Raw genomic sequence first — 13,139 nt, forward strand, 5'->3', positions numbered from 1 at the left:
CAGCATCATCACCGATACCATATGACACAAGGTGCATAACTCTGGCACAAATTTTTCATGAATTATTCCCCTTTTTTACTTAGAATTTCAGGTTAAAGTTTTGATGCACTTTCGCTCTATCACTGTTATTACTGAATGGATTTGATTCAGGCTTAAAATAATTGTTCAAGATCATCACCCACATCATTTGACACAAGATGCATAACTCTGGTACCAATTTTTCATGAATTATTCCCCCTTTTTACTTAGAATTTCAGGTTAAAGTTTTGATGCACTTTCACTCTATCACTGTTATTACCAAATGGATTTGATTCAAACTTAAAATAGTTGTTCAACATCATCACCCACACCATTTAACACAAGGTGCATAACTCTGGCACCAATTTTTAGCTCACCTGTCACGTAGTGACAGGGTGAGCTTTTGTGATCACCTTCGTCCGTCATCCGTCCACAATTCCTTGTGAACACTATAGAGACCACATTTTGCAAGTAATTTTGATCAAACATGTACAGCACTTGTATTGGCTTGATATCTCATTTCCTTCTGAAAACTGGCCAGATCCCATCATGGGTTCTAGAGTTATTGCCACTTAAAGGGCCACAATTTGCTATTTTTGCGCGTCAACAATTTCTTGTCTGCACAATAGTGGTTTCATTTATGATTTTATTTTAACCAAACTTGCACACAACTTGTATCACCACAAGATCTTGGTTCCTTTATTGAACTGACCAGATTCCGTTTTGGGATCCAGAGTTATGGCCCCTGATAGGGCCAGAATTAGCTATTTTGACCTTGTCTGCACAATAGCAGCTTCATTTATGCTTTTATTTTAACCAAACTTGCACAAAACCTGTGTCACCATAAGATCTTGTTTCCTTTCTTGAACCGGTCAGATCCCATAATGGGTTCTAGAGTTACGGCCCCTGAAAGGGCCAAAATTAGCTTTTTTGACCTTTTCTGCACAATAGCAGCTTCATTTATGATTTGATTTTTACCAAACTTGCACACAACTTGTATCACCACAAGATCTTGGTTCCTTTATTGAACTGACCAGATTCCATTTTGGGATCCAGAGTTATGGCCCCTGATAGGGCCAGAATTAGCTATTTTGACCTTGTCTGCCCAGTAGCAGCTTCATTTATGATTTGAATTTGATCAAACTTGCACACAACTTGTGTCACCATAAGATCTCGGTTCCTTTCTTGAACCTGCCAGATCCCATAATGGATTCCAGAGTTATGGCCCCTGAAAGGGCCAAACTTAGCTATTTTGACCTTGTCTGCACAATAGCAGCTTCATTTATGATTTTATTTTAACCAAACTTGCACACAAATTGTATCACCACAAGATCTTGGTTCCTTTCTTGAACTGGCGAGATTCCATTATGGGATCTAGAGTTATGGCCCCTGATAGGGCCAAAATTAGCTATTTTGACCTTGTCTGCCCAGTAGCAGCTTCATTTATGATTTGAATTTAATCAAACTTGCACAAAACTTGTGTCACCATAAGATCTTGTTTCCTTTCTTGAACCGGCCAGATCCCATAATGGTTTCCAGAGTTATGGCCCCTGAAAGGGCCAAACTTAGCTATTTTGACCTTGTCTGCACAATAGCAGCTTCATTTTTGATTTTAATTTTACCAAACTTGCACACAACTTGTATCACCACAAGATCTTGGTTCCTTTCTTCAACTGGCGAGATTCCATTATGGGATCTAGAGTTATGGCCCCTGATTGGGCCAAAATTAGCTATTTTGACCTTGTCTGCCCAGTAGCAGCTTCATTTATGATTTGAATTTAATCAAACTTGCACAAAACTTGTGTTACCATAAGATCCCGGTTCCTTTCTTGTACCGGCCAGATCCCATAATGGTTTCCAGAGTTATGGCCCCTGAAAGGGCCAAACTTAGCTATTTTGACCTTGTCTGCACAATAGCAGCTTCATTTTTGATTTTAATTTTACCAAACTTGCACACAACTTGTATCACCACAAGATCTTGGTTCCATTCTTGAACTGGCCAGATCCCATTATGGGTTCCAGGGTTTTGGCCCAAAATTAGCTATTTTGACCTTGTCTGCACAATAGCAGCTTCATTTATGATTTTATTTTAACCAGACTTGCACACACTTGTGTCACCATAAGATCCCGGTTCCTTTCTTGTACCGGCCAGATCCCATAATGGGTTCCAGAGTTATGGCCCCTGAAAGGGCCAAACTTAGCTATTTTGACCTTGTCTGCACAATAGCAGCTTCATTTTTGATTTTAATTTTACCAAACTTGCACACAACTTGTATCACCATAAGATCTTGGTTCCTTTCTTGAACTGGCCAGATCCCTTTATGGGTTCCAGGGTTTTGGCCCACTAACAATATATTTTAGCTCGACTATACGAAGTATAAGGAGAGCTATCCTACTCGCCCCGGCGTCGGCGTCTTTCCGCGTCCCCACCTTGGTTAAAGTTTTTTTACACTTTCTCTTTTTTCAACTTATCTCTGTAATTACTTGATGGATTTGATTCAAACTTGAAATACTTATTTCTCATCATCATCCACATCATCTGACATAAGGGCCATAACTCTGGCACCAATATTTCATGAATTATCCCCCCTTTTCACTTAGATTTTCAGGGTAAAATTTTGATGCACTTTCACTCTATCTCTGTTATTACTGAATGGATTTGATTCAAACTTAAAATAATTGTTCAACATCATCACCCACATCATATGACACAAGGTGCATAACTCTGGCACCATTTTTTCATGAATTATTCCCCCTTTTTATTTAGAATTTCAGGTTAAAGTTTTGGTGCACTTTCACTCTACCTCTGTTATTACTGAATGGATTTGATTCAAACTTAAATTAGTTGTTCAGCATCATCACCCACATCATATGACACAATATGCCTAACTCTGGCACAATTTTTCATGAATTATTCCCCTTTTTATTTAGAATTTCAGGTTATAGTTTTATGCACTTTCACTCTATCTCTGTTATTAATGAATGGATCTGATTCAAACTTAAACAAATATTCAACATCATTACCCTTATCACATGACACCAGGTGCATAACTCTGGGGCCAATTTTTCATGAATTATTTCCCCTTTTTACTTAGAATTTTAGGTTAAAGTTTTGATGCACTTTCACTCTGTCTCTGTTATTACTGAATGGATTTGATTCAGACTTAAAATAGTTGTTCAACATCATCACCCACACCATATGACGCAAGGTGCATAACTCTGGCACCAATTTTTCATTAATTATTCCCCCTTTTTACTTAGAATTTTAGGTTAAAGTTTTGATGCACTTTCACTCTGTCTCTGTTATTACTGAATGGATTTGATTCAAACTTAAAATAATTGTTCATCATCATCACCCACACCATATGACACAAGATGCATAACTCTGGCACCAATTTTTAATGAATTATGCCCCTTTTTGCTTAGGATATACTTATATAGTGTTTTGATACATTTTATCTTTACCTCTCTTATTACTTTAAGTTGATATTATTGACATAGACTCAGGCTATTGTGCAATATCTTCATCCACAATTGGAGTCATTAAACACTCCAGTGACAGCTCTAGTTTCCTCAGATGTGCCCAGTTTCACTATCCAGCATCGAAATAGTCGGGCGCTCTCCTGTGACAGCTCTTGTTTTAATTACTTCCCTTTTATGTTACCATAAATAGCTTATTTTGTAACTTTTTATTATTGGCTGTAGGAAAAAACCGAGACCACTTCTCTGTGGTACAACATGGATGGTACCTCCAGTTTTTAGATGTATTTTGACATATCTGTACCTTGTAAGAATTTTTTTTGTCTTTTTGGTTAAATTTCTTCCCTTTGTTGTTCCTGTCCTTTGGACTTAGATATTTTTCTGAGGACTTAGATTTATTTTTAATTTCTTTCCTTGTTGTTTGTGTCCTTTAGGCGTCATCAGTCAAAATTTTGCTCCTAACCTCCTCTGATGTAATCCTTCAGGCATGAAACTACTTGCCTGATTTGAAAATAATTTTATTTGAGGTAACTTTAAGAAAATTTCAACTATATTTTCTCATATTTTTTTTGATTGATCTTGATTATAATTTTTTTACCTTCTTGTCCATTGATAACAGGTGAGCGATATAGGACCATTATGGCCCTCTTGTTGATGAATTATGCCCCCTTTTACTTAGAATTAAAGGTTAATTTTGATGCATTTTCACTATATCTCAGTTATTATGAAATGCATTTGATTCAAACTTGAAGTAGTTGTTCCACATTATCACCCACATCATATGACACAAGATACATAACTCTTGCACCAATATTTTATTAATTATGCCCCCTTTTTGCTTAGGCTATACTTATATAGTGTTTTGATACACTTTATCTGTACCTCTCTTATTACTTAATATTTTTGACACAGACTCAGGCAATTGTGCAATATCTTCATTCACCATTGGAGTTAATAAACATTCCAGTGACAGCTCCAGTTTCCTCAGATGTGCCCAGTTTCTCTATCCAGCATCGAAATAGTCGAGCATGCTGTCTCCTGTGACAGCTCTTGTTTCATTTATATTAATTTTGTTAAGTCATTTCACACTGATAATTGTTGAGGCATTTAAGCTGAATACTATTTATTGTATTGAACTTTCAGCTTTTGAAAAATAAACAGGCATTTCTGCTTTAAATGATTCTATGTCAGCTCTTTAATCATTATTTGTAGAATGCAAACTCAAATACTGTAATGTAAAAAGAAACAAACAACTTCTAAATATATTGCAAAATACATATGCTGTTAAGTCTACAAGTAGACTACCCCTATTAATTATGTGAAAAATGCCATTTTCTACAAAAAAATGTATGAATATGGACAAATTTTCATAGAATGTTGTACATTTGTCTGAACAGACACAGTAGAAAACCCAAAACTTGATCATAGGTAGTCTTTTAGTAAATAGTATAGACCTTTCTTACTGTCTGTTACATCACACTAAAATAATCTAGCAGTCTGTTAAACCGGAACAAACTTTCTTTACACCTTTTAGTTATCATTATAACAAAAAACGTAGTAAAGGTTGGTTGATGGGGAGAATCAAGGCCAACCTTTATCAGTAGATGATCAGATACATGACTCAAAACGTGAAAGTTTTGGTCAGGGAAAATGGGAGTTTGGTCAGTGAAAAGTCAGGGAATTTTATTTTCTCTGCTTTGTGGGAACCCTGAATGACATCTCCACCAAAACAAATGGTCCAGTTTTGAAATAATTTCACACAAAATAATGGTCCTTATGTCATCCTCTACCAAGATTTTTCAAATGATACTGATTCTTCAAGAAACATGGTCTCCAGGAGGGCGTGGTCACTTTTCCCTATATGTACATTGTTCAAATTTAAAAAATCTTCTGTGTGAAAATGCTGGCTCGATTTTCAGAATAATTTTACACAAATATGACAGATGGTCCTTGTGTGACCCTCTACCAAGATTATTCAAATTATTTTGATTTGTCAAAAAACATGGCCGCCAAAAGGTGTGGTCACAATTCCCTTATGTGTATAGTCGAAACTTTAAAAATCTTCTTGTGTGAAACTGCTGGCCTGATTTTAGAATAATTTTACATAAATGGTCCTTGTGTGACCCTCTACCAAGATCGTTCAAATTACTTTGATTTGTCAAAAATTATGGCTGCCAGAGGGCATGGTCATCCTCGGGCGGGGCGTATGTTCACCGTGACTATTTGATAAACGACATTGTGTCTGAAATCATTAGTCCTCCACCTCTGATTCATGTGGGGAAGTTGGCAGTTACTTGCAGAGAACAGGTTTGTACTGGTACAGAATCCAGGAACACTGGTTAGGCTAACTGCCTATCGTTATATGACTGAAATACTGTTGAAAAATGGCGTTAAATCCAAAACAAACAAAAGAGAGTGGTCACTTTTTAGCTCATCTGAGCACGAAGTGCTAAAAGGTGAGCTTTTTTGATTGCCCTGTGTCTGTCGTCATCCATCTGTCATCGTCAACAATTTGACTGTTAACACTAGAGGTCACAATTTTGACCCAGTCTTAATGAAACTTGGTCAGAATGTTACCCTCAATAAAATCTTGGATGAGTTTGATATTGGGTCATCTGGGGTCAAAAACTAGGTCACCAGTTCAAATCAAAGGAAAAGCTTGTTAACACTCTAGAGGTCACAATTTTGGCCCAATCTTAATGAAACTTGATCAAAATGTTACCCTGAATAAAATCTTAGATGAGTTTGATATTGGGTCATCTGGGTTCAAAAACTAGGTCACCATGTCAGATCAAAGGAAAAGCTTGTTAACACCCTAGAGGTCACAATTTTGGCCCAATCTTAATGAAACTTGGTCAGAATGTTACCCTCAATAAAATCTTGGATTAGTTTGATATTGGGTCATTTGGGGTCAAAAACTAGGTCACTAGGTCAAATCAAAGGAAAAGCTTGTTAACACTTATGACTGTATCTTCATGAATCTTGGTCAGAATGTTAATCTTGATGATCTTTAGGTCAAGTTTGAATCTGGGTCATGTGGGGTCAAAAAATAGGTCACCGGGTAAAATCAAAGGAAAAGCTATTTAACACTGTAGAGGCCACATTTATGACCATATCTTAATGAAACTTGGTCAGAATGTTGATCTTGATGATCTTTAGATTAATTGGTAAGGTGAGTGATACAGGACCTTCATGGCCCTCTTGTTTGTTTTATGAAGCTCATAGCTCAAAAAGTATATGGCCTAGAATATGAATCCTTTTCATAAATTGTTAGTTTAGGCTCTATTACCCCCTTAAGACTGTAAACATTTGTATTATTGCCCCTTATTTGTGACAAATGTACCAGTGGGGGCACACCCTGTGTCCTACAGACACATTCTAGTTGTTTCTTAATTCCTAAATGCCTTGAAGCATTTTTAGTTCTAACACAGTTGCCAATAACCAAATGGGGAAAACACTAAAAAAGTTTTCCTCTGGTAGGGGACTTCTGTATTGCCACTGCAATACTCATTCACTTGTTACCGTAGAATTTCTGGTTAAAGTTTTGCATGTAAAAAGGTTTTTCAAAAACTACTATGCCAAATGCTTTCAGACATCACACATGCCTTCGTCATTATGAAATGATCTCCCAGGACAAGTTGAATATCTTAAGCATTTATTTAATTGAAATTATGCCCCTTTTTTTACTTAGAATTTCAGATAAAAGTTTTGCATGTAAGCAGGTTTCTCGGAAACTACTATGTCAAATGCTTTACTAATGCCACGGCAATGCTTGGTCACTTATTACCTTTAAATTTCTGTTTAAAGTTTTGCATGTAAAAAGTTTTTTTTCAAAAACTACTATGCTAAATGCTTTCAGACATCACATGCCTTTGGCATCATGAGATAACCTCCAAGGGCAAGTTAAATTTTGTCGAAATTAACATGGGTATTTTGTGACAGTTTTGCATGTTTGCAGGTTTTCAGGAATTACTTGACCAAATGTTTTCAGACCCTCCACACATCTTTGGCGTCATGGAATGACCACTTGTGGCAAGGTTCATTACTCTTGCTTACATTGTAGCAAAATTAGCCTCTTTTTCAAGAACATTTGGTTCAGCTAGTATTAGGTGGAAAGGCTTCAAATAGTAGAGCGTGCTGTCATTGCTTGTTTTGTATTATGGTCCACTGTGAAGGCAGAATGTTTTTACATACATCCATTACATTTTATAGATCAACACACAAACCGTTTTGTTATAAGGCCTGTAGCTTATCAGTTTTGTTTTATTTGTATTCTTTTTTTGCCAGGAGGAAGATAGGCACATGAGAAACCTAGCTGTAATTTGTCTGATGATGTTTGATGTGCAGCAACATAGTCTCAACAAGTAGTTACTAGAAATAGATGTTGAAAAAACAAACAGTGAAATGGAAAAGACAGCAACAGAAAGCACAGGTAGATATATCTTGGGTTGTTCTTAAAGTCTGTACAGATGATGATCCACTTAGTTTGGCTATAGTAAATATTTGAAAGGTCCACCCAACTTGCAGACAGCTTGGTCTATTGATCAAGTTGAATTAAAATTAATATTATTATTATTACATAATGTATTATTATACCAGATTTATATAGCGCCCTTTTCATGATAAACACATTAAAAGGCGCTTTACATGCAGCAAACTTGACACAGTGCGTGAAATTCATCCTCTACTAGTACAGACACAGACACAGAGCGATCTGCAAGAGGGTCAGAGTGAGATAAAGCCCCCAGAACAGATAGAGAGAAATCCTTTTTAGCTCACCTGTCACAGTGACAAGGTGAGCTTTTGTGATCACCCTTCATCCGTCGTCCGTCGTCTGTGCGTGTGTGCGTCCGTCAACAATTTCTTGTCTGCACGATAGTGGTTTCATTTATGATTTTATTTTAACCAAACTTACATATAACTTGTATCACCATAAGATCTCGGTTCCTTTCTTGAACTGGCCAGATCCCATTATGGGTTCCAGAGTTATGGCCCCTGTCTGTCTGTATGTCTGTTGGTTAGCAATTTCCCTTCCGCTCTGTAACTCTTGAATCCCTTGAAGGATTTCAAAGAAACCTGACACAAATGTTCATCTCATCGAAACAATGTGCAGAGCGCATGTTTTGGTTGGTTCACTTCAAGGTCACGGTCACACTTAGGGGTCAAAGGTCATATGACTTTGTTTTGTGTGTATATTGCTCTGCATTTGCGTCAATTGCAGTGCTCTTGTTTTTATTTGGCAGATCCTTTTGTTCACTTACAATAAATATTTTTAATTACTTCCCTTTTATGTTCCTATAAATTAGCTTATTTAAGAAACTTTTTTATTATAGGCCATAGGGAAAAACCGAAACCACTTTTCTGTGGTACAACATGGATGGTACCTCCAATTTTTAGGTGTATTTTGACATATCTGTACCTTGTAAAAAAAAATTTAAATTTTGGTTAAATTCTTCCCTTTGTTGTTCCTGTCCTTTAGACTTAGGTTTTTTTCTGAGGACTTATATTTATTTTTAATTTCTTCCCTTTGTTGTTCCTGTCCTTTGGGCTTCATCAGTCAAAATTTTGCTCCTAACCTCCTCTGATGTAATCCTTAAGGCATGAAACTACTGGCCTGATTTGAAAATAATTTTATTTGAAGTAACTTTAAGAAAATTTCAACTACATTTTCTCATAATTCTTTTGATTGATCTTGATTATGATTTTTTGACCTTCTTGTCCTTAAGTGCAATGATAACAGGTGAGCGATATAGGGCCATTTTGGCCCTCTTGTTAACACTAGAGGTCACAATATTGGCCCAATCTTAATGAAACTTGGTCAGAATGTTACCCTCAATAAAGTCTTGGACGAGTTAGATATTGGGTCATTTGGGGTCAAAAACTAGGTCACCAGGTCAAATCAAAGGAAAAGCTTTTTAACACTGTATAGGCGACATTTATGACTGTGTCTTCATGAAATCTTAATCAGAATGTTAATCTTGATGGTCTCAAGGTCCAGTTTGAATCTGGGTCATGTAGGATAAAAAATAGGTCACCAGGTCAAATCAAAGGAAAAGCTAGTTAACACTGTAACACTGTAGAGGCCACACTTATGACCATATCTTAATGAAACTTGGTCAGAATGTTGATCTTGATGATCTACAGGTCGAGTTCAAATCTGGGTCAGTTGGGGTTAAAAACTAGGTCATTAGCTTTAATCAAAGGAAAAGCTTGTTAACACTCTAGAGGCCACATTTATGACTGTATCTTCATGAAACTTAGTCAGAATGTTAATCTTGGTGATCTTGGTCATGTTTGAATCTGGGTCATGTGGGGTCAGAAACTGGGTCACCAGGTCAAATCAGAGGAAAAGCTAGTTAACTTTTTAGAGACCACATTTATGACCATATCTTAATGAAACTTGGTCAGAATGTTAATCTTGATGATCTTTAGGTCAGTAGATCAGGTGAGCGATACAGGGCCTTCATGGCCCTCTTGTTTTCGAAAGATTAACTTCCCTTAGTTGTTACTATAAATAACTTATGCATGTGACCTTTCTCATGTTGCGGGGGCATCTGTGTCTGTGACACATTTCTAGTTTTTTATGCCCCCGAAGGTGGGCATATTAAAATCGCACTGTGCGTCCGTGAGTCCGTGCGTGCATCCGGTAAATTCTTGTCCGGGCTGTAACTCTTCCATTCATGAAGGGATTTTGAAATAACTTTGCATAAATGTTCATCATAATGAGACAAAATGTCATGCACAACACCCAGACCCCTAGCTCCAAGGTCAAGGTCACACTTAGAGGTCAAAGTTTAACATGTCTGTTCGTGTCCGGTCCATAACGCTGCTATCCATAAAGGGATTTTGAAAGAACTTGGCATAAATGTTTACCATAATGAGACGATGTGTCATGTGCAAGACCCAGACCCCCTAGCTCCAAGGTCAAGGTCACACTTAGAAGTCAAAGGTTAACATGGTTTGTTTCTTGTCCAGTCCATAACTCTGCCATTGATGAAGGGATTTTGAAATAACTTGGCATAAATGTTCCCTATAATGAGATGAGGTGTCATGTGCAAGACCCAAACCCCCTAGCTCCAAGGTCAAGGTCACACTTAGAAGTCAAAGGTGTTTCTTTTCTGGTCCATAACTCTGCCATTTATCAAGCAATTTGAAAATAATTTGACACAAATGTTAACCATATTGAGAAGATGTGTCACACTTATGACCGAGGCCTCTTAGGCCAAGGTCACAAAATTATATGTATTTTTTTGCGAATACAACTGTGGCATTCTTGGGCCTACTTCGGGGCATTTGTCACCAATAGTGACAGCTCTTGTTTTACTTTTGAACAGTATTAGTTCACAGTGTTTCGAGTACCCAGTAAGTACTATAACTATAACCTAGTCAGCAGACTGTAATATATTGTTGGCATAAACCACATAATGTTCAGTGACGTTCTTAGTATAAAATTCATATTCATGAATAAATATTGGTATGTGCACCCAGTATTCATGATACATATCATATTCGCCCCTTAGTGTATTCCTTTCAGCCCTAGGTCAGATGATCACATCATCAAGAGAATGTGCAGAACTCATATGAGTCAGCCATGTGTGCTCAAGGTCAAGGTCATAACTCAAGGTTGAAGGTTTGAGCCTTCCATTTTGTGATCTGTGCAGGCTAATATTGGTCAGCACTGGTTGCAAAAGCAAAATCATTTGCTGCCAGCAGGCTAAAGGTTAAGAGAATTATGCTTGAAACTTAATTAGAAGACCTGTCTGTATTTAGGAAAACTATTGTAATGTTTAGATTAATAGAAATTAAATCCCTGCCTACTTCCTGGTCTAATTAAGCCAACAAAACCTCTCAGACTTTATAGATTGAACAGGTTTTACTTTTTGTAACAAATTTGATTCATAATTCCATCATTTGATATGTCCCTCTATCAGTGTGAGAGGTTAATCCTTAACCTTTAGCCTGCTGACAATCTAGCAAAATCTTTAGATTACTACCAGAGTTGATCACATCTTTTGTAAAGTAACTGTCTGTCTCTTTGACCCTAAAATATTTATGTTAGTGCTATGATTTGAGAGAAAAAAAACACATTTGATACAAGGTCATCAAGTTCTTTTTGTGAAAATATTTCCGTTTACCACCAATTTACTAGTATATTTCCCCATGGCGGCTCAGTATCTAAGACCATCAAACCACATTCGATTTGTACAGATTATTAGTTCCCTACTGGTTGAAAACCAGTTTCAGGGACTATAGGAATGCGCTTTTCCGTCCGTCAATCTGTCCAACGGTCCGTCCGTCCGTGGTCACATTTGCATACTTAGGTGGCTATAGGAACAATAGGTAACTGTACTTATTCTTTGATGTCATTCATTCCATAAGGCTTTTATGTGGCTATTTTTCTCTTACATGGCTAAAAGAACAATAGAGAGAACAAAAGAATAGCCACATAAGTATCCGTATGTAGGAACTTCCGTCTGCAATTTCGTGTCCGGTCCATAACTCTGTCATCCATGAAGGGATTTTAATATTACTTGGCACAAATGTTCCCCATGATGAGACGACGCGTCATGCGCAAAATCTGGACCCCTAGCTTTAAGGTCAAGGTCACAATTTGAGGTCAAAGGTCAAATGGGGATTCTTTCCTGTCCGGTCCATAACTCTGCCATCCATGAAGGGATTTTAATATTACTTGGCACAAATGTACCTCATAATAAGATGATGGGTCGTGCATAACTTTCAGACCCCTACCTCAAAGGTCAAGGTCACAGTTGGCAGTCAAATGATAACATGGCATGAACAGGGTCTGTTTCGTGTCCAGTCCATAACTCTGCCATCCATGAAGGTATTTTAATATTACTTGGCACATATGTTCCCCATGATGAGATGACGTGTCATGCGCAAAACCCTGACCCATAGCTAAAAGGTCAAGGTCAGAATTGGAGGTCAAAGGTCAATAGGTTTTTTTTTCCTGTTCGGTCCAGAACTTTGACATCCATCAAGGTATTTTAATATTACTTGGCATAAATGTTCCCCATGATGAAATGCCGTGTCATGCCAACACCCAGAACTCTAGCTTAAAGGTCAAGGTCACACTTGGAGATCAAAGGTTAATGGGACATTTTTCCTGTCCGGTGTATAACTTTGTCATGCAAAACAGGATTTGAATATTACTTGGCACAAATGTTCACCACTATGAGAGGGAGTGTCATGCACAAGAACCTAGTCCTCAGATCGAAGGTCAAGGTCACACACAGATGCCAAAGGACAGATACAAGAATGACTTTGGAACACTTCTTCTATATGCATGGAGAAATTTTGATATAACTTGGCATAAATGTTCACTATCATGAAACAGATTGTTGTGCGCAAGAACCAGGTCCCTAGGTCTAAGGTCAAGGTCACACTTAGAGGTCAAATGCCAAATTCAAGAATGACTTTGGAGCATTTCTTCTTTATGCATGGAGGGATTTGGATGTAACTTGGCACAAATGTTCACCATCATGAGGCACTCTTGTTTTTTTTAGAGTTATTTCCCTTTGTTGTTACTATAAATAGCTTATATTGTAACTTACTTATTACAGACCGTAGGGAAAAATTGAGACCAGTGTTCTGTGGTACAACGTGCATGTAACATCCAATTT

At 37.3% G+C, this 13,139-nt stretch overlaps 1 long non-coding RNA gene across 1 annotated transcript in view; it reads left to right on the top strand.

The window, feature by feature from the left end:
* The first annotated feature begins 7,788 nt into the window (after positions 1–7,788).
* The window catches only part of LOC123564082 (uncharacterized), a 75,927-nt gene continuing 70,576 nt past the window's right edge, over positions 7,789–13,139 (top strand). Inside the window, exon 1 of the long non-coding RNA XR_008369850.1 lies at positions 7,789–7,930. This is a non-coding gene — a long non-coding RNA (uncharacterized LOC123564082). The remainder of the gene's footprint in view (positions 7,931–13,139) is intronic.

Source organism: Mercenaria mercenaria, chromosome 2 (genome assembly GCF_021730395.1).
Source record: "Mercenaria mercenaria strain notata chromosome 2, MADL_Memer_1, whole genome shotgun sequence".
NCBI lineage: Eukaryota > Metazoa > Mollusca > Bivalvia > Venerida > Veneridae > Mercenaria > Mercenaria mercenaria.